This window comes from Muntiacus reevesi, chromosome 9 (genome assembly GCF_963930625.1).
Source record: "Muntiacus reevesi chromosome 9, mMunRee1.1, whole genome shotgun sequence".
NCBI lineage: Eukaryota > Metazoa > Chordata > Mammalia > Artiodactyla > Cervidae > Muntiacus > Muntiacus reevesi.
The window spans coordinates 60,061,750-60,085,626 of NC_089257.1; positions in this window are offsets into that span (position 1 = coordinate 60,061,750).

Below are 23,877 nucleotides of genomic sequence, written 5' to 3' on the forward strand. Positions count from 1 at the left end.
CAGTAGTTTTCAACATATTCACAGAGTTGTGCGGTCATCACCACAAATTAGAACATTTTCATCACTTCAAGTTCAAACCCATTGGCAATCACTCTCCATTTTCTCTCAGTCTTGCCAACCATTACTCTACTTTTTGTCCCTGTAGATTTGATTATTCTGGACATTTCCCATTAAAGGAATTATATAGTATGTAGTCTTTTGTGACTCATGATGTTTTCAGGGTTTGTTCATGTGGTGACATGAATAAGTACTCCATTCCTTTTAAATGCTGAAAAATATTTCATTGTAGGGATATATCATATTTTATTCATCAGTGGAAATTTATTTGGGTTGTTTCCTTTTTTTTTTTTTTTTTTTTTTTTGCTATTGTGAATAATACTGCTGTGAACACTAGTGAACAAGGTTTTGTGTGGCCATGTGTTTTCAACACTTTTGGATGTATACCTAGGAGCAGAATTGCTGGGTCATGTGTTAGTTCTGTGTTTAACATTTTCAGGAGCTGCCAGAATGTTTTTCAAAGGTGCTACACCATTTTACATTCCCAGAGTAATGTATGAGTTTTCCAATTTCTTAATATATTTCTTAGCAATACTCGCTAAATTCTGCCTTTTTTATTCTAAGCATCTTAGTGGAGAAGTAACATGTTTACCCCATCGTGGTTTGGATTTGCATTTTCCCGAGGACTCGTGATGCTGAGCATGTATATATATATATATATGGCCCTGCTGGTGGCATGCAGAATCTTAGTTCTTCAACCAGAGATTGAACCTGTGTCCCCTGCAGTGAAAGCTACAAGGGGAGTCCCAATGCAGAGCATCTTTGCAAATCCTTATGGTCATTTGTACATCTTCTTTGGAAAAATATCTCTTCAGATAATTTTCCCATTGAAAAATTGGATTTTTTTAAATTATTGAGTTGTTAGGGTTCATTACATACTTTAGACACAAGTCCTTTATCAGACATATGAGTTGCAAATAACTTCTCCTATTTTGTGGGTTGTTTTTTCACCTTCTTGATGGTGTCATTTCAGAGCAAGAAGTTTTTAATTTTAAATCAAATTTATCTATATTTTGCTTTTAGTGTCATAGCTAAGAAACCATTGCCTAATCTAAAGGAATAAATATTTATGTAAGAGTTTGCTCGAGAAATGTGCATTTTAGCTTTTTAGGTTAATAATTCATTTTGAATTAATTTTTGTGTATATTGTGAGGGAAGAACCAACTTCTCTCTTTTGCATGTGGATATCTAGTTGCCCCAGCACCATTTGTTGAAATGACTATTCTTTCCCCATTGACTTGTCTTCACCCCTCTGCCAAAAATCAACAAACTATAAATGTATGGGTTTATTTCTGGACTCTCAACTCTATTCCCTCAATCTATTTGTCTATTTGTATGCCAGTACCCTGTGCAAAATGCCAGGCTGAATGAAGCACAAGCTGGGATGAAGATTGCCAGGAGAAATATCAATAACCTCAGATATGCAGATGATACCACCCTTATGGCAGAAAGTGAAGAGGAACTAAAGAACCTCTTGATGAAAGTGAAAGAGGAGAGTGAAAACGCTGGCTTAAAACTCAACATTCAAAAAACTAGATCATGGCATCTGGTCCCATCACTTCATGGCAAATAGATGGGGAAACAATGGAAACAGTCACAGACTTTATTTTCTTGGACTCTAAAATCACTGCAGATGATGACTGCAGCCATGAAATTAAGACACTTGCTCCTTAGAAGAAAAACTATGACCAACCTAGACAGCATATTAAAAAGCAGAGACATTACTTTGCTGACAAAGGTCTGTCTAGTCAAAGCCATGGTTTTTTCAGTAGTCATGTATGGATGTGAGAGTTGGACTACAAAGAAAGCTGAGCACCAAAGAACTGATGCTTTTGAACTGTGGTGTTGGAGAGGACTCTTGAGAGTCCCTTGGACTTCAAGGAGATCAAACCAGTCAATCCTAAAGGAAATCAGTCCTGAATATTCATTTGAAAGGACTGATGCTGAAGCTGAGACTCCAATATTTTGGTCACTTGATGGGAAGAACTGACTCACTGGAAAAGACACTGATGCTACGAATGATTGAAGGCAGGAGGAGAAGGGAACAACAGAGGATGAGATGCTTGGATGGCATTACCGGTTCGATGGACATGAGTTTGAGCAAGCTCCGGGAGTTGGTGATAGGCAGGGTAGCCTGGCATGCTGTAGTCCATGGGGTCACAAAGAGTTGGACATGACTGAGTGACTGAAATGAACTGAACTGAACCGAACTGAACAATATAGTCTTAATTACTGTAGCTTTATATTGAGCTTTGTAAAGCTTTATATTAAGTATATATTATAAAAAAGCTTTATATTAAGTCAATCCTAAAGGAAATCAGTCCTGAATATTAATTGGAAGGACTGATGCTGAAGCTGAAATACTTTGGCCACCTGATGCGAAGAGCCAACTCACTGGAAAAGACCCTGATGCTGGGAAATATTGAGGGCAGAAGGAGAAGGGGGCGACAGAGGATGAAATGATTGGATGGCATTGCCAACTCAGTGGACATGAGTTTGAGCAAGGTCTGGGAGTTGGTGACGGACAGGGAACCCTGGTGCGCTGCAGTCCATGGGGTTGCAAAGAGTCGGACATGACTGAGAGACTAAAGTGAACTTATATTAAGTTTTGAACTTGGAGAATGAAAGCCATCCAACTTTGTTATTTTTTGTTGGATCATTTTGGCAGTCTAGGTCCCCTGAATATTCTTATGTATCAATACTTTAGGGTCAACATCTCAATTTGTGGGGGAAAGTGCAGCTGGAATTTTGATAAGAATTGCATTTTGATTCTGTGGATCAATTTGGAAAATCCTTCCACCTGTAACGGATTGAATGATGGTCCCAAAAGGATATATTATATCCCAAACTCTGGAACCTGTGAGTGTGAATTTTTCTGGAAATCAACTTTTTATAGGTATAATTGTTTCAAAATAAGATCATCCTGGATTTACAGTGAGCCCTAAATCCAATGGCAGTTGTTCTTCTAAGATAAAGGTAGAGGGAGATTTTAAGACTTAGACACACAGAGGAGAAGGCCGTATAAAGACGGAGGCAGAGATGGGATTCATGCAACCCCAAATCAGCAGGTGCCTGGAGCCACCAGAAGGTGGAACAGGCCAGGAGAGATTCTGAGGGAGCACAGCCTTGATGACACCTTGAGTTCAGACTTCCGACCTTCACAACTGTGGGAGAGAATAGCTTTCTGTGTTTTAGGCTATCCACTCTGGGGTCATTTGTTACAGCAGTTGTAAGAAACTCTAGTGAATCTGTATGCTGTGTTCAGTCGTGTCTGACTCTTTGCGACCCCATGGAGTGTAGCCCATGAGGTTCCTCTGTCCATAGGATTTCCCAGGCAAGAATACTGGAGTGGGTTGCCATTCCCTTCTCCAGGGGATCTTCCAGACCCAGGGATGGAACGTGTGGTCTCCTGCATCTCCTGCATTGGCAGGCGGATTCTTTTACCACTAGCACCACCTGGGAAACCCAGACACAATCTAAACATCATTAAATCTTCCAACCCATGAGCCTGGTTTGTGTTTCTGTTTATTTAGACCTTTAATTTCTCTCAATAATGTTTTACAATTTTCAGTGTATTTGTCTTTCACTTCTTTTGTTAAATTTATTCCTAAGGCTTTTGTTCTATTGATGCTATTGTAAATAAAAGTTAAAATTTTTTATTATTGGATTGTATGGAAATACAGTTTTTTCTCATGTCTACAGCCTTGTTGAACTTGATTACTAGATCCAACTGGTTTTCTGTATATATGGATTTCTTATAAATCCATAAGGCTTTATAAATATAAAATCACGACATCTGCAAATAGAAATACTTTTGCTTCTTCCTTTCTTGCCGGGGGCCTTCCTTACAATGTTAAATGAAAGTGGTCAGAACATATACACTACTTACACTCTATTATGCAACTGCGTGGCCCTCTAGATTCCCAGGAATATGTCAGATAATTGCAAAGCCCCACATAAATATCTTATTCCTTAACTTTTTATTTATCCCCAGTTTTTTGGATGTCCTATTGTGTCTTGCATGAATATCAGCCCCTTTTGCTACTTTCAGTGGTTGCCAGGCTGCTGTTTTTTGGGGTTTTTTTGGTTGTCGTTAAGTATTTAGATTATTTATTTATTTGTTTGGCTGTGCTGGGTCTTAGTTGCTGCATGCAGGATCTCTGATCTTCACTGAAGCACAGAGTATCTTGTTCCCTGACCAGGGATCAAACCCAGGCCCCCTGCATTGGGAGTGTGGAGTCTTGGCCATTGGGCCACCAGGAAAGCTCCCCAGGCTGCACTTTTCAGCTGTGATTGTGGGCTATTGATTTTCAAGATCATCATAGAGTGAGAGGGGCATGGGAATAGGGCAAATTAAAAATGCCACAGGCTCATTGTTCTTTACCAAAACTCAGCCTTTTTTCTTGAAAAAATGTTCCATGACGGCTTATAGGGTTTGTTTACTTTCCAGAAAAGTTACAAAAAGTTGATCATGACAGTTTTTGCCAGCCTCATTTCTTTATAGAGTAGAGAATTTTTAGAGGGGCTGAGCCTGGCGGGCTACAGTCTGTGGGGTCGCAGAGTCGGACACGACTGAAGAAACTTAGCATGCATGCATGCGTTCTGTATTTTTATTAATATCACCCTTACAGTCTTCTTAAGCTTAGATTTTAAAACTTAACTCCTAACAATATTTCCAGTGTTCTATTAATAAATCTTGAGGAAAATGGATAATTTATTTCTAGATTTAATTCATTTCATACATAAATAAAACTCGCCTCAAGTTGATATTGACATGCAGCCACATTGTCGCTCATTGTCAAATGTGTTTTAAGTACTGAGAAAGAGTAGACTGTATACAAAGAACGTGGATGCAGAGGTTCCAACAGCCAAATATTTTATTGTGCAATGAAATGCTGATGAAAAGGCAGTGAGGTTATGATGAGTTTGACTTGCATCCTGATTCTGTAAGTGATCTATATGGCTAGGTGCTGCATGTAAATATCAGCTTGAGGAGAGGTTTATTTATGCATTAAATGAATTAACTCAAGAAATAAATTACCCACCTTCCTCAAGATTTATTAATAAAACACTGGGAATATTGTTAGGAATTGAGGTGGCTTGGATGGCTATGCTAAAGACGATTGAGGAATATTTTGTTCTAGAAAATTCAGCTCCCAGTTCCCCTAAGCATTTGAGGTCCATCTCTCCGTATTTTTTATATAGTGAAAAGTTTTATATTTGGAATTAGCCAGCTGGACTCAGTTTAGATGATCCTAATTTTGATGGCAACATCCAAAGCGTCATAGTCAGGAGCCAGTTGAACATATGCCGTCTTCTCTCCATCAGTCCTGATCAGGGTATTGACCTTAGTCGTGTCAATGTTATTGTTGTTGTTCAGTCGCAAAGCTGTGTCTGACTCTTTGCAACCCCGTGGACTGCAGCACGCCAGGCTCAATGGCGTAGAGCTTCTTTTAAAAATATTTTTAATTGGTGGAAAATTGCTTTACAATATTGTGTTGGTTTCTGCCATACAACAATGTGAATTAGTCATAATTTTATATGTATCGTCTCCCTTTTGAGCCTCACTCCCCTCCCCCCACCCCACCCCTCTAGGTGATCACAGAGCCCCAGGTTGGGCTCCCTGTGTTATATAGCAACTTCCCACTCGTGAATCTAGTAGAGAAGGGACCTGTGGATTCAGCTGAGGATGAGACAAGCTGAGAACGAAGCACTGACATATATACACCATCTTGCGTACAGTAGGTGTCATAGAGCCTCTCCACAGCCTGATTAATTTGATGCTTGTTGGCCTTGACATCCACAATGAACACCAGTGTGTTGCTGTCTTCTATGCTCCTCGTGGCTGACTTAGTGGTGAGGGGGACTTAGTGATGGCATAGTGATCAAGCTGCTTTCTCCCACGGGTGCTCTTCCAAGGATGTTTGGACTGCCTCCTGAGCCGCCATGCTTTGGACCACTGGAAGCTGGGTGATGCTCAGATCTTCTTTTTCTGTGGTTGTGGACATCTTTCAAAAGCAGTCTGTGGATTGCTTTACTGGCCTTCAAAGCCTTTGCTTTGGCTTTGACTCTGGACAGGCAGCAGCTTCCTTCTTTGCCTTTGGCGGCATCTTCATGAAAAACAGTCTCTTGCTTTTTAATTTTTGTGTTTTCTTGCTTTTCCAACAAATGACTTTACAACTCATACAACCAAATCTCTCAAACATTTTTGTCTCTTTGCCAGACTATGAGCTTTCAGACATTTTAGATTCTTTAAAAGGTGTACTAGGTCACATCATCCTCTGGCCGGTAGATAATTAAAATCAGCACAGAACAGCAATATATACCCTCTAAAGCAATGGTCAATTCTCAGCCTTTATGCTGCCATGACATGCTTGATGAATGATTCTTTTATGTGGGAAACATTCTCAAGGGCACATTCACATTTGGACAAACATCTCAAATTTAGAAGTCATGTGTTGTGGTAATTTGTAATCATCAGAACAGTTAACTGCCCATCTGTAGCGGAGGCTCTTTGTGACCCACGGCAGAGATAAACTTGGGCTGTATGGCAGGACAACCCCAGCATTCTGGCTACAATGTCATTCCCTTGTCCCCCAGAATTCACAGTTGTATATATTTATAGGAATATATATACACGTGTGTGTATTAGTTGTTCAGTTGTGTCCAACTCCTTGCAACCCTGTGGACTATAGCCTGCCAGGCTCCTCTGTCCATGGGATTCTCTCTCCAGAATATTGAAGTGGGTAGCCTATCCCTTCTCCAATATACACACATACATACATATTAAAGTAAACCATTTGGAAATTTCAGTACTTTAGCTAAAAACAATCTAACATCTTGTTTTGGTTCATAGTCTATGTAGCCAGATTGTGTAGGATAGAACCTGACTTCATTATGTGCTAGCAGTGTGATCCTCTGGTAAGTTAACCTCTGTCCTTCAGCATCATCATCCATCAAGTGGACATAATGGTGCCTGTGCCATAAGGCCACTGTGAAGACACCTGAGATCACATATATAAAGAACCAAATCTGCTTCTTAGAGTGGACACTCTTTTGTTTGCAACAGATCACTCTGACTCACCTTGCACTTGATTGCTTGAAATGATTTAGAGTTACATAAATAAGAGTTATGTAACTCTTGAAAGATTTAGAGCTACATAAATAAAACTACTGGGCTTCCCAGGTGGCTCAGTGGTAAAGAATCCGCCTGCAAAGCAGGAGGCGCAGGTTCGATCTCTGGGTCAGGAATATGCCCTGGAGAGGGAAATGACAACTCATATCAGTATTCTTGCCTGAGAAATTCCATGGACAGAGGAGCCTGATGGGTTACAGTCCATGGGGGTCACAGAAGAGTCAGATACAACTTAACGACTAAACAACAACAACAAATACTAAACATTGAGTAAGTTTTTCTATTCATTCAGGACGTGTCAGTGACCTGGAAGCCTTTTTGGTTTTAGAGATGGAATCCTTTATCACTTGAAATCATATGAAGAACCCCAGTGCAGAAAACAGTAACAAACAGATGCTCCATAGATCTGTGCAAATAGATGGGAGGTCAGATGGGAGGTCTGAAGTCCCGTCTTTTCTGTCTGCAGCAGCACATATAGAGTCGTAAGGAATCCTAGGCATCCAAGGAAGACAGTTGGAAATCCTGCAGTCTGGTCATGCTCTTGCAATACCAAGGTTCTCTTTCTTGGCAACATGTGAGCATGTAAAACAAAGTCCAATGTCCAACCTAGATTGTATGTCATTTTTTCTTTTTAATTTGTTAATAATTTTTTGGCTGCACTGGGCCTTAGTTGTGGCATGAGGTATCCTTTTGTTGTGATTTGGGGGATCTGTTAGTTGTGGCATGTGGGATTTAGTTCCCTTACCAGGGATCAAACCCAGGGGTCCTGCAGTGGGAACACAGATTATTAGCCACTGGATCAGGGAAGTTCCTAACTTGCATGTCTTGAAAAAAAAACCAATCTAGAAGGTGACCCTTCTGCATTATGCAAGGCTGTGAGCTTAATTAGCAATTTCATCAGTGTATGTGTTTAGGAAATTACCTGCCTTGGGAGTTCAGTACACCCATTTGGAGAGTAAAATCTTACAGGGTGGTGACTTTCAAGCTTTAAAAAACATCAGTATTACCTGAAGGCCTTGTTAAATCACAGGTTTTTGGGCCACACTACCAGAGTTTCTGATTTGGTAGGACTTGGATAACATCTGAAAATGTGCTTTTATTTATTTTTTTAAAACCATTTGATATAATTCAGATACCATATTATGAATCCTTTCAAAGTATACAATTCAATTTGCAACCATCACCACAATCAATTTTAGAATGAATTTTTATCACCCTCAAAGAAACCTTGTATCCATTAGCGGTCACTCCCAGTTTCTTTCCAACCCTCAGCCCTAGGCAACCACCAATTTGCTTTGTCTCTACAGATTTGTCTGTTTGGGACATTTCATATAATATGTGGTCTCTTTTAAAACAAGTTTTATTATAGTTGATTTATAATATTATGTTCATTTCTACTGTATAGCAAAGCTATTGTTATTTATATATATGTATGTGTGTATATATGTACACACACATTCTATTTCATATCCTTTTCCATTACAGTTTATCACAGGATAATTCCCTGTGCTATACAGTAGGACCTTGTTGTTTATCCAGTCTATGTATACCAGTTTGCATCTGCTAATCTCAGACTCCCAATGTAACCTCTCCTATACTCCCTCCCTTGGCAACCACCAGTCTATCTCTGTGCCCCTAATTCTGCTTCTGTTTCATTTGTGTCATATTTTAGATTCCACATATAAGTGGTATCATATGGTATTTGTCTTTCTCTTTCTGACTTACTTCAGTTAGTATGACAATCTCTAGGTACATCCATGCTGCAATGGCATTATTTCATTCTTTTTCATGGTTGAGTAGTATTCACTCTCTGTATGTATGATGTATCTATGTGTGTGTGTGTGTGTGTGTGTGTGTGTATGAAAAAGTGAAAGTGTTAGTCACTCAGTTATGTCCAACTCTTTGCACCCACATGGACTTTAGCCTGCCAGGCTCCGCTGTCCATGGAATTCTCCAGGCAAGGATACTGGAGTGGGTAGCCATTCTCTTCTTTAGGGGATATTTCCTACCCAGAGATCAAATCCAGGTCTCCCACGTTGCAGGCAGATTCTGTACCATCTGAGCCGCCAGGGAAGCCATATACATATATGGCGTTGTGGTATATATATACATACCATGACTTCTTTATTCATTTGCTGATGGACATTTCAGTTGCTTGCATGCCCTGGCTAGTACCAGTAGTGCTGCAGTGAACGTCGAGGTACATGTATCTTCTTGAATTATAGTTTTCTCTGGATCTATGTCCAAGAGCGGGATTGCTGGGTCAGAACGTCCATACTGCTGTCCATAGTGACCGCACCAACTTAACATTCCTACTAACAGCGTAGGGGGGTTGCCTTGAAAATGTGCATTTCTAACAAGTTCTGGGTGCTGCTGTTGCTAGTCTGGGGCCACTTTGCAAACCACTATAATTAGAGAGGAGAATATGTGGAGTGGTTGGTTACTCCATAACACCAGGGATTCATCTTTGATGAAACAATCTATAGTCACTGTCATCTTGTGAAATTTTTGAGATTTAATTTAACATTTATTTATTGAATTTCTACTATGGACCAAACAAACACTATGCTAAATGTTGAGAGTAAAATAGATTAACTCTACTGTATCTTCTTGAGAAGGATTACATTTTAGTGTAGGACAGACCAGTAAGCAGGCAGTTACAATACAGGGTGAAGAGCCCTCTAATAGAGCTAAGTACGAGGTGCTAGGGAACCTGCCACATCTTTGGGCTCAGAGAAGGCTTTCCCAAGAAGACGACACCTACGTTCAAAATGAAAAATACACTCTCACTTAGAACACAACCTAAGGACGGTTTGGTAGGTTTTAGGTTGTATTTGCTTGTGCTTAACTTTTTTGGTTGCTTCGTGGTTAACTTTATGTCACAAAATAATCTTGTCATTGCGTCTGAAGTTCAGTTCTATCTTTTTATATTTACTATTCCAAGAACTAACACAAGTTTCTGGCAAGCCAGGAAGCATGACCTTTTGTACAAGCAGATGTGGAAAGGAGAATTCTTGTTTCCAATGCTTGAGCAGCAAGAACAGTAATAAGAAAAGTTCCTATAAGTGGGTTTTCATTTCTGTTCCTTTTAAAGTGTAATTAGAATGACTGGCCTATCGTGTGGGTTATCATATTTGCTGGTAAACAACTTATTGATATGTTTCTTTTGAAACACTTGGTAGGAGTGATTAAAATGCATGAGATTATGTTTTCTAGAATGAATCATTCAGGCATCATTTTTCACTGGTGGGCACTGAATTAGAAAAGTGAGAGCTTGCATAACTTAAATATACTTATATGTATTTTATATGGTATTTCTTTCTGTAAGAGGATTTTTTTCATACCTCATAAACATTTGCTAACATCAATAATTTAAATTATTTTCTATGACATTCATTTTAGAGAATGAGATATTGAAAAATCAAAGCCATTTCTTGGTCAGTGCCTCCTGACCATTGGGGTGTCATTGTGTCCTTGGCTTCCTCAAACCCTTTCTCAATTTTTAATTTAGATGGAAAAAAAATAGAGCAGTGGAGATTTGGGAACTGTAGTGGAGAAGGGAAGTATCATGGCCAGGGTGTACTGAGAATATATATTATAAGACTTATTCTCAGCTCAAATATGTGTAAAAGTCATTTTTCTCTTTCTGCTTGGCAACCAACCCTTGCTGACCTCCAGATATCTACCAGACAGTATCTGTCAATAGTTCCGTAGGGAGAAAGCATTTTTGCAGAGCAGAGACAAAAGGTACACAGTCTAATCATTTTTCAAAGCAGATCAATGTTTTTTAATCTTTTTGATACCAAGGCTTCCTATGATAAAGATGAAAAAAAATCTCTCTGCCCTCCCAGACACTGTAATGCGCATTCCCATGAGGATCACAGCATTTTTTTGCAAATTTTCACCAGCAGAGATGTCAATCTTTTGTGTGGTTTGTATTATAAAAGAAACAGATGCTTTTGTTGTTTTCCAAATATGTAAGTGTAATATAATTTTAAATACGCTTTTTTATTCCACACTAGAAGACTGATACGTCTCCATTGAAAGATTAGGTCCTGCTCCTATCTCCCAGGGATGAGAATTATAGCTCCAGAAGTGTGTTGGTGGGGGAGGGGGGGAGAAAACACGAAAATTATATTTATATGACTATTTCTAGTTACCAAGACAAACACATTAAACCTTAATAATAATTAATAAGTTAGTTAACGCTGACACCCCTGATACCGTCACTTGATTTCTGAGTCAGTTACCTGAATATTCTGAGGAAAGATTGGGACCGTTATAAGGTGGACAGCATCACCGTGGCTCTTTCATTTGTTACCTTTCTTCATATTGTGACTTAGGCCATTTACACCAACTTTAAGTGGAATTAATGCATTTCAGATGAACATGGCCTACAAAAAAGACTCCTACAAAAAAATCACTGATAAAATATAATAATAACATTGTAAACATAAGCACACACAGTAATTAGATTAAAAGCAAGCATCTATAATATGAAAACATCCATACAATTTTAAGTGAACTTTGGAGTCATGCAATATTCTGCATATTTTAACATTTCTGCACATTATAACATTTCACTACACTTAATACTAAACATTGCAGTACAAATTAGAAAATATTTTAAAGAAGTGACAATAAAAATACATATAAAAATGTTAGAATCAAACTAACATAATTCTTATAAAGAAATTTATAACTTTAAATGCTCCATGGAAAGAGGAATCTGGTGGGCTACAGTCCCTGGGGTAGCAAAGAGTCAGACACAACTAAGCAACAAACACAACACTTTGCCAAGACTGATGAAGAAAAAATAGATAAGGCCCAAATGATCAGTACTAGGAATGAAAACAAGGGAGTCAGGGGATTACTGGAGATGTTACAGATATCAGAAAGATAACAAAAAATCAACTTAATGCCAGTAACATTTAAAATTTAAAAAGACTGGAAAAAATCCCTGAAAAAGTATAACTGCTAAAACCTGATTTTATTAAAAATATTAATAATTATTTACTTTATAATTTATAATGATTATCATAATTAATATTAAAGTTTTATTAAAATATTTTATTAAAAATAAAACTGGATCAAAGAAATAAAGAACCGCAGTAGTTAGGAATTACTAAGGGTACTGAGTCAGTGGTTAAATATTGTTCCATAAAGAAAACTCTGGGGCTACATATATTTTACAAAACATCCAAAGAAAAAGCAATTCTAACCTTCCAAAAACAATTACAAAGAATTTTTAAAATAAGAAACATGCTGGAACTAATTTTATGAATATAGCATAATTTTGGTATAATATTCCAATAAGGTCAGCATAAGAAAAAAAAACTATAGGCTAATATAAACTAATTAATAGCAATCCAACAATGCACAAAAGGTTGATATTTCACAAGCATGTTGTATATATCCTAGGAATGCAAGATATTGTCTTTTCAGTATTAGAAAATCAATTAAGCAATTCACCACATTCATAAATTAAAGGAGAAAAAAATCATATGATCAGCTCCATAGATGCTGGGAAACCATTTGAGAAAATACAGCATCCATTCATAGTGAAAACTATTAACAAAGTAAAAATATAAGGGAGCTTTTATAAACTTATAAAGAACATCCACAAAAAGTTTGAAAGAAAAGATAATACTGAGTGGAGACACATTGAAAATTTTTGTTTATAATCAGTATTAAGACAAAAGCAGCTACCATCATTCATATTAAGAAAGTCCCTGATATCCTACCAACACAGTAAGAAAAGAAAAAGGTGGACTTCCTTGGTGGTCCAGTGGTTAAGACTCTGTTCTCCCAGTTTAGGGGACACAGGTTTGACCCGTGGACAGGGAAGATTCCACATGTCACATGGAAGCGAAGTGAAGTGAAGTGAAAGACACTGAGTTGTGTCCAACTCTTTGCGACTCCATGGACTACACAGTCCACGGAATTCTCTAGGCCAGAATACTGGAGTGGGTAGCTTTCCCCTTCTCCAACCCAGGGGTCGAACATGGGTGCCTCCCGTGATGTCTCATGGAGTGGCAAAAAAAAAGAAAAAAGTAAAAGATATAAAAATGGAAATAAAAAGAACAAAATTATTGTTTTCAGATTATATGCTATATATCTGGAACACCCAAAGACTCTACAAATAAATGATCAGTTATTTAGGGACCTTCTAGAAATCACTAGGAGAAACTCAAAATAGAAAAGGCAACTGTGTTTCAACACATTAGCACCAGTTAGATAATGTATTCAGAAACAAATACTATTTACTCAACAACAGTAACCAAATACCTAGGAATATTTAAAAATATATATAAAACTTTGGGAAGAAAAATTGTAAATATTTTGAATTATTAAAAATGTAAGTGGACAATAATTAGGAAATCTCAACGTTATAAAGATGTTTGTTCGCAAATGGATTTTTTGATTCAGTGCAGTCCCAATCAAACCACCAACAGGCTTTTTTGTGTGCTGTTTTATGTTGTGAAATTTGTAACTTTTGTTCATGTGAATTTATATGGAAGAGCATGTTATATTATGCTGAAATTTACGTGGAAGAGCAAATGCCTAAGAATAGCCATCATTCTTTTTTCATTATTTATTTAATTTTACAAAATCAATTTTTTAAATTGGAGGATAATTGCCTTACAATGGTATGTTGGTTCCTGCTGTACATCCACGTGAATGGGCGATAAGTATACATATATCTTCTCCCTCGCCATTCTTGATAAAAAAGCAAAATAGAAGGATGTGTCCTTTTAGGTATCAAGATATAAAGCCACAAATAATCAAGATAGTGTGGTTTTAGGTCGGGGATAAACAGATTGGCCAACGGATAACATAGAGAGAGCTTAGAAATAATCCGTACACACAAAGCAGGCACTGAGAGATAATTATCTGAAGGATAATTCTACAAATGGTGCTTGGGCTATTTGTAACCAAACGAAAAGAAGAAATGCACTCCAATCTCATACAAAAATCATCCTGGTAGATTAAAGACCTAAAAGTTGAAAATTTGGAATTGAAATTAAAATTGAAATTTTAAAATTTTTAAAAAAAGAGCTTTAAGAACTTGAGGTAAGAAGGGATTTTTAAAAACACACACAGGCATATGCCACTTATCACTGATTGATAAATCAACTATATTTAAATTAAGAATGCATATTCCTCACAAAAACAATAGAGAGTAAAAACAGATCATGAATGAGGAGAAGATATTTTCAATATATGTAATCATAAAGATGAGCGTTCAGAATGTAAAGGAATTCTATGAATCAGTACGAATGACAATTTATCAGAAAAAAATGAGCAAAAGACATAAACAGATGGCACAGAAGAAACAAAAATGACTCATAAATCCATGTAAAGATTCTTAACCTTAATAGTCATCTAGAAAATTTAAGTCAAAAATATGATATGCGTTTTCACACTCAACAGATTGGCAAAAATAAAAAAAGCTTTACAAAACCAAATTTGGGCAAGGAAGCCAAAAAATGGACTCTCATGCATGAGGTTCAGAGAATGAATACGTACAATTACTTTAGGAAATTGTTAGCATTACTTTGTAAATTTGAATATCCCCCAGTACCCAGCAAATTCACTCCTGGATATATATATACCTTGGGAAGCAAAAATGTACATGGTAGCACTGTTGGTAATAACAGTAAAAGAAACATGATGCAACTCAAATGTCCTTCTGTAATATAATCATAAATAAATTGTGGCTTATTCCTATAATGGAGTACTACAGTCAGCCCTCTGTATCCTTAGCTACTATAATACATTTGCAGATTCAATCAATCACAGATTGAAAATATTTGGGGGAAAATTTTCAGAAAGTTCCAAAAGGCAAAACTTGAGTTTGCTGTGGGCTGACAACTGTTTGCACAGCACTTACATTTTATTAGGTATCATAAGTAACCTAGAAGTGACAAAGTACACGGAGGGTGGGGGAAGAAAGTGTGTAGGTTGTATGCAAATACTGCACCATTTTATATAAGGGACTTGAGCTTCTGTGGAATTTTGTATCTGAAAGGGGTCCTGTAACCAATTATCTGAGGATATCAAGAATGGCTATATACAGAAGTAGAAATGAATGAACTGGAGCTACTCACGTTGCTGTTTTTGTTCAGTCCCTAAGCCATGTCCAACTCTTTGTGACCCCATGGACTGCAGTATGCCAGGCTTTCCTGTCCTTCACTATCTCCCAGAGTTTGTTCAGATTCATATCCATTGAGTTGGTGATGCCATCCAACGATCTCATTCTCTGTTGCCCTCTTCTCCTCCTGCCTTCAATTTTTCCCAGCATCAGAGTCTTTTTCAATGAGTCAGCTCTTTGCATTAAGCGGCTGAAGTATTGGAGCTTCAGCTTCAGCATCAGTCCTTCCAATGAATATTCAGAGTTGATTTCTTTTAGGATTGACTAGTTTGATCTCCTTGCAGTCCAAAGGGCTCTCAAGAGTCTTCTCTAGCACCATAGTTTGAAAGCATCAGTTCTTCAGAGTTCAGCTTTCTTTATGGTTCAGCTCTCACATCCATACATGACTACTGGAAAAACCGTAGCTTTGACTGTACAGACCTTTGTCGGCAAAGTGGTATCTCTGCTTTTTAATATACTGTCTAGGTTTGTCATAGCTTTTCTTCCAAGGAGCAAGCATCTTTAATGACATTAGCATGGATGAATCTCAAAATGATATTGCTGAATGAAAAAAAACATAAATACATACACTATGATCTATTTTATACACAGTTTGAACAAAGGAAAAAGGAAGTAACATATTCTTTGGGGCTACATATACATGTGGGCTTCCCTAGTGATTCAAACGGTAAAGAATCTGCTTACAATGCTGCAGACCCAGGTTTGATCCTCAGGTCAAGAAGATTCCCTGGAGAAGGGAATGGCTACCCACTCCAGCATTCTCACCTGGAGAATTCCATGGATATAGAAGCCTGGCGAGCTATAGTCCATGGGTTTGCAGAGTGAGACACGACTGCATGACTAACACAGACACACACATACACACACACAATAATATGTGGTACAATTAAAAGGAGAAAAAGATGAATGATTTAAAAGATAATGGTTACTTTGAGAAGGGTTATGTGTATAGATTTGGTTGGGGAGTCATGCAAGGAGGTTTCAGGGTATGTACTGGTAATATTCTATTTTCTGACCAATGAGGTTGGCATGTGAGTGAGTGTTCAGCTAATTATGTCTGTTTATCTTTATACACCCTCTTGTATATATAATCTATTTCACAACAAAAATTTTAATTAAACATTTACAGTTCTGCAGAGTGAATATTTGGACATTTTCTTTGACTATTTATAAACATATTACTCAAAGCTTTCTAATAAAGTAGAAATCACATTTGTAAGCAAAAATAACATTAACACTAGAAAACCCAATTAATTTGCGGGTATGTGCCTGATGATTACAGAATTCTGCGTAAGTATCAAAAATTTTAAAAAATAACAAGACTTATTCTATACTTTGTTCCTACTAAGATATTCCTACATAATAATTATATAAAACCTGATCTTTAAAAATTATGTATATGCTTTATAATCTACATAATATATTAGTAAACTAGTACTGATATCTAACTTGCGTGTGCTTGCGTGCTCAGTCATGTCCCACTCTGGAAGCCCATGGACTGTAGCCCTCCAGGCTCCTCTGTCCATGGCATTTCCCAGGCAAAAATAGTGGAATGGATTACCATTTCCTCTTCCAGGATATCTTCTCTACCCAGGGATCAAACCCACGTCTCCTGCATCTCCTGCATTGGCAGGCGGATTCTTTTACTACTGAGCCACCTGGTAAAAGAATCTGGGAAGCTGGATATCTACCTTGTGCATAAGCATAAATATTATACTGGGCATGCTCAAAAATTTTCTTACTGAGTGATTAATGAAAACATTTGGAAACCACTGCTCAAGAAACCATTTGGCAGCACCCCTGTAACCAAGGGTGCCTTAGAGTCACCCTGGCACATATTTAAAATGCTGACTCCTGGACGTACCCCCAGAATTCTGTTAAGTTAGTATGAAGAGGGTCCAGGAACATTCGTTTCTAATACGCACTCCAGGATGTTTGGCTTCTCAGGTGGCGCTAGTGGTAAAGAAACCATCTGCCAATGCAGGAGATGTAAGAAATGCAAATTTGATAGATTCCTGGGTCCGGAAGATCCCCTGGAGGAGCACATGGCAACCCACTCCAGTATTCTTGCCTGGAGAATCCCATGGTCAGAGGAGACTGGCAGGCTATAGTCCATTGGGTCGCAAAGAGTCAGACACGACTGAAACGACTTAGGCTGTTCTGATATTAGTTCACCTGCCAGAGTTTTGCTCTAAGCTTAGACAACAATCTAACCACATCTTTGGGAAGCTATGTCCTGAGACCGTGCAGAGCGACTTTGACTGAATTGAACTTTGGCGTGATGCCATGGAGGGGCTCTGTCAGAAGGAAATGGCCCTTTTAAATTCATGCCAACACCTGGGATGAAGCTGTAATTGACGTTATAGTGTATGGAGGGTGCAGATCATAAAGCCCAGTAGAGTTCATACTCAATAAATGGTGACTTCTTATGTTGTAATTCTGTATTATGTGTTAATTCTCCTTATGAGAGCACTTAGGAGCGAGTTCTTTCTGCTCTAAGTATAGGGAATAATTATGCTATTCTTTATAATACAGCAATTTGACAGTCTGCTGCTTAGTTCAATTTATTTTGATACTGGGTTAAATGGCTGTCATAGCTGACAAAAGATACCTCCCACAATTGTATAGATTCCAAGAGAGAAGTGAGTCATCGGTTGGACTTACAAAATGATTATATCTATTTTTCTTCTCTCACTTACCACTTATCTTAAGCAGTCTGTTTTTATTCTATAGACACTCCCTTGAGTGACTTTGTGTTGTTTCCCAGGCAGCTTAGAACCAAATTAGTGGCTCTTTCTTAGTATCTCTACAGAATTTCTTGATAGGCAAAAAAGCATGTACGTTTTCATACTATTTTATGTTCTTACCCATTTTTCTTACCTGCTTCTAAATAATGCAGTTTGGGGTTATTTCTATATTCTTGTTATTGTCTTAAAGAGATGTTGGAATTGAGCAAGAGGAAGGGAAAGAAGAGGGAATGACTGAGTAGGAGCACAGATGAGAAGAGAAAAAAAAAGTGAGCAACTAGAATAAGCTCAAGCTTATTCATGCCCTGGAGCAATAATCAGAATTAGTATTCCCAGATGGCTCAGCGGGTAAAGAATTCACCTGCAACGCCAGAGACGTGGGTTTGATCCCTGGCTAGGGAAGATCCCCTGGGGGAGGAAATGGCAACTCACTCCAGTATTCTTGCCTGAGAAATCCCATGGACAGAGGAGCCTGGCGGGCTACAGTCCAGGGGGTAGCAAAGAGCCAGATACGACTGAGCACTGGGAAGCACTCAAATATCCAATTAATATTACGTGGATATTTCTCTTTCTCTTTCATGGATATTTATCCACTAATTCTATATTGGGTAAATACTAACAAATTAATCAATTCTTTACAGAGAATTATTGGTTATTTTTGCTTATAGACTGGTCTCCATTGTATCATATAAGGTTTGAGATGCATCTTTATTAATTGGGGAATCTTTCCAAATGTTCGACTTGGAGAATGATAGAGGAGCAATCCTTCTTTAAGTTCTCTTGTATTCTTAGAAGATGTATTCCAAGCTTTAATTTTTAATTGGCTGAATTTTCATAGGCTCATGGAATTGCTATCAGTCTAACAAGTCTTAGTAGGACTTTGTGAAGATCAAGATTATGAGAAGTTTCTATTTTTAAGTGCTAGTTAAGAGCAATTTTTCATCTTCTTATTTCTACCTGCTGATAACATTTAGGAAAAATATCCAAGTGCAATAATAATGGATCTGAAATGACTGTGTTTACATAATTTTTAATAAATGAAAGCTGCTCATTTTCTTTTCATTAATGCTTCACTGTCTTTAATAGCTTTTAATGTCTCATGCCTTTTTGCAAAGCCTGCATGCTTGATAATTTTCCTTTTTAGACAGTATTTCAGCATTCAGAAACACCAGCAAGCTTTTTAGAGAATATTCCCATAAGGGATATCTATATGAACGCTTTTACAGTAAGTGAGCTAGTATTCTTAAGATGTTAATAACATTGCTGATTGGTCCCTGTGCAAGTTGCAGTTAAAATTAATTGGGGAAAAAAGATACTCATACTTTACAGGGCAGTGAAAAGATATTAGGGAATGGTAAACAAATAAAACAAGTTTTGAACTAATTAATGGTATACTCTCTCACTGATGCTGAAAAGCAGTGTTCTACTACAAGAAGAAATTTATTCTTGTACCTTTTTAATGATCTGTAATGTCAATAAGGAAAGAGAAATACTAAAAGCTAGTCTAATTGGCAGTCTTATAAACACAGTCCTCAACTAATTTCTCTTCCACACAACACGACGACAATAGATAACACTGAGATAATGAAGATTGAAAAAACAAACCTACTGTACACTATTTATATACAGAGCCCCATACTAAGTAGCTTAGATTTGTCATTTCACTAAGTTCTCTGAGCAAGCAGAGGGAATAAGTATTATTATCCCTATTTTATAGATTTTGTAGGTTGTCAGAAGGGGCTTCCCAGGGGGCACAGTGGTAAAGAATTGCCTGCCAATGCAGGAGATGCAAGAGACATGGGTTTGATCCCTGGGTTGGGAATAACCCCTGGAGTAGGAAATGGCAACCCACTCTGGTATTCTTGCCAGGACAGAGGAGCCTGGCAGTCCACAGTCCATGGAGTTGCAAAAAGTTGGACGCAACTGAGCACATACACACACAGGTTCTGAGAAAGATTAAAAAACTTGCTTAACGTCTTCTTACTCTCAACACAATTGGCCACTATGTCCTGCTTGAAATCTTCTCTTTCTATGGTATCAGTTCCACTTCCTCCTGAGTTTTCCTTGTCTTTTTCAGGCTATTCCTCAGCTTCCTTAGGTCACATCTCCCTCTCTTCCTAACTTCCAGATTTTGATCCTGCAGATTCTCAGGTCCCCTGAGAGTGGGACCCCTTCTTTCTCCCTCAAACTCTGTCCTCCACTTAAATGCCATCTAAATGTATAAGATTCCTATATATGGCTTTTCACCACCCCAGTCTAGTCTGACAAGCTCCTGTCATATATCTTCTGCCTACTTGACACCTCTGCTTGGATCTCTTACAGACATTGCTTGCTCAACGTGTAACAAACTGAACAGTTGATTTTCTCCCTGAAACTATTTCTCACTTTTTTCCATCTCAGTAAATGACATCATCATCCATCCTGTTGTACAAATCAGAAACAGTTTTGATTTCTATCTTTCCCCTATCTTCAAACCCAAAGGATGGGACTTCATCCCAAAGCATCTTCCTCCAAAATATAGCACAGAATCATCTGTTTCTTCCCATCGGCTCCGTCCCTGGGCTTTTGCCAATCACCCAGCCCTGTACAAGAGTCACTAATTCTTCCTGCTTCCTCACTTGCTCTTTACAAATTCATTCTCTATGTAGTATTTGGAGTTATTATTTTAATGTAAATTGGTAGGAATAAGCAGGCAGAGCACAGAGGATTTTTAGGGCAATAGCAGTATTCTGTATGATACTATAGTTATAATGGGTATGTGTCACCACACTTTTGCCAAAAATGTATACCACCAAGAATGAACCCTAATGTAAATGGACTCTGCACGGTGATGCGTCAATGTAGGTTCACTGATTGTAACAAATGTATCAGTACCACTTGGTGTGAGATGTTGATGGTGGGGAAAACTATTCACGTGTGTGGGCAGGGGTTATTTGAGAAATCCGTGTAGCTTCTGCTCAATTTTGCTGTGAACCAAAAACTGCTCTAAAAAATAAAGTTCTTCTTAAAAAGTAAATTGGATGATACCACTGTCTTACTTAAAATCTTCTAGTGGCTTACTATTATTCTTAAAATTCAGATGCCTTCTCCTGATTGACAAGACCACTGTCTACCTCCCCAGGTCTAGCATGTAGCACCCTAGCTCCTTCTTATCCCTGTGCAAATGGCATTCTGAAGCCTCAAGACCTTGCTGGTGCTCTGGCCTTTGTTCAAAAAGCCTCCCCAGACATGCCTTCCTTCATGCTCACTTGGTTCCTTCTTATCCCTCAAATCTCAGCTGAAAGAAGGCCTACCTGACCACTGTATCTAAGTGAGTTTTCCACCCTCATTTCCTCCCATAACATCCTGTTTGCTTTTTCCATAAGACTTTTCTCCATTGGAAATTACATCTTTATCAGTTTTCATTTACCACCATAGACCAATATCCAGTACAAGGAAAGTGTGTGAAAGTGTGTGTTAGTCATTCAGTTGTGTCCAACTCTTTATGACTCCATGGACGGTAGCCCGCCAGACTCCTCTGTTCATGGGATTTCTCAGGAAAGAAAATTGGAGTGGGTTCCATTCCCTTCTCCAGGGGATCTTCCTGACCCAGGAAGATCCTGACCCGAACCCAGATCTCCTCCACTGCAGCCAGGTTCTTTACTATCTGAGCCACCAGGGAAGCCCTGGTACAAGGAAAACAACTTATAAATATTTGAAAAAATAAATGAATAAATGAAGTACATCTGGTTAGTAAATGGTGAAACTAGGACTCAAACCCAGAATCTGTCTGACTCTAGAATCTGTGTTCTGAACTCTTACGCTAGGAGTAAAATAAGCTCATGTTCAGTGGAATTTTAGTGTAAAATTTCATGTTAGCACAAAAATCGGCAATTCTTTTAAAATTTGATTAGCCACATGACAACTCTCCAAGGATAATAGAGTACTTGATTGACCTGTATCTTAGTGATGCTGGATAACATAAAGTATACCTGTCACATTTGGCATTTTGCTTACTAAGATGCCAGACAAGATCCCTTGCAATAACTCTTTCAACTCTATAAAATATTTTGGAAAATCAAATAACATGACTTTGGGCAAGTTGCTTAACCTCTCTAGACCAGCATCTATAAAACAGGAAAATAATGATTTCACAGGCTTATTTAGGAGGAATAAAGGAAATAGATGTAAAACCCTCACTACAGGATTGATATACAGTTAGTAAATAATAACTGTGTTTCTTTAAAAAAAAAAAAAAGTCTTACTTCTTCTGTTGACTGAAAAACTCTAATCTTCAGGGTTAACTAAACAAGATTCCTTTTTTTTTTTTTTTGGATTAATTGGATTGACATGCCAAGTGATCAAAGACTAATAATAACTGGAGAAAATTGGCAAGAGAACTGCCTCTTCAGGGGGACCCAAGATATCCACAGGAAGCTTCTAAGTCTCCATGAACTGGCTTCTAAATTTCCACTGAGTTTACACTTTATGGCAAAGGACAGCTACAATCCCAGTTTTGAAGTCAGTGCCATTCTTGGAAGTTGTGTTTGGTTCATGAGCTTACATTTCCCACAAAACTTTGAGGAATATGCCAGAAGAGAACAACATATATGTTTTTTTTCCAAAATACTTTAAAATAATTTTATTTATGTATTCATTTATTTTTGGCTGTGCCGGGTCTCTGTGGCTATGTGGGCTTTTCTCTAGTTGCAGCGAGCAGGGGCTAGTCTCTAGTTGTGGTTTGCAGGCTTCCCATCGCAGCGGCTTCTCTTGTTGTGGAGTGCAGGCTCTAGGACGCATGGATTTCAGTAGTTGTGGGACTGGGGCTCAGTAGTTGTGGCCCACAGCCTTAGTTGCTCTGTGGCATGTGGGATCTTCCCAGATCAGGGATCAAACCCATGACTCCTGCATTGGCAGGCGGATTCTTTACCACTGAGCCACCTGGAAAGCCCCCAAATTATTTTTAAAGAGATGTTTGAGTCAGTTCATTGATTCTGCCTTGAGCAACAACAGACAGACACACACTGATATTTAGGAACAGGAATTTTTCTTCCCTTTCCTTTTTTCCTTTTTATAGGCGTCAGAGGGCTTTACTTTCCAGTATTTGCCAACTGCTCTATTTCATGTTTTAATGAAAGTCTTGGGTCTCATTTTTCTTTGAAATCAGTTTGAGAGGACCATATTTCTTTCAGAAGAAAAAAAAGCTCAGAATTTCTTTTCTGTCTCTCAGGTTTTGGATGTTATTGTGACAAAACTAGACAAGCTGGCAGAGGGAGCCATGGAATTTTTTGAGAATCTGAAAACATAGCAAATGCAGTTGAATGAATTTTGAATGACAGATTCCTCATCTAACTCAAGAGCAATTAAATAGAACTTTGGCTAAATATTTTTTAAAAACTCATGGGACTTCCCTGGCGATCCAGCAGTTAAGAATCCGTGCTTCCACCACAGAGGGCACGGGTTCGATCCCTGGTCAGGAAACGAAGATCCCATATGCTGCTCAGGGTGGAGGGTGGGGGGCGGGGGAAGCGAAAGCTCAGTGCTAAATATTACAGATTTTAAGATTCACCATAATGAGAGTCTTTCCTTACAGCTCACTCTGGAGCCCTACATTTATACACACACACACACACAACTATAGTAATAAATGGAACCTTAGCTCTCTTAAAGAGACTTCCCTCGTGGCTCAGACGGTAAGGCGTCTGCCTACAATGCGGGAGACCTGGGTTCGATCCCTGGGTCAGGAAGATCCCCTGGAGAAGGAAATGGCAAACCACTCCAGTACTCTTGCCTAGAAGATCCCA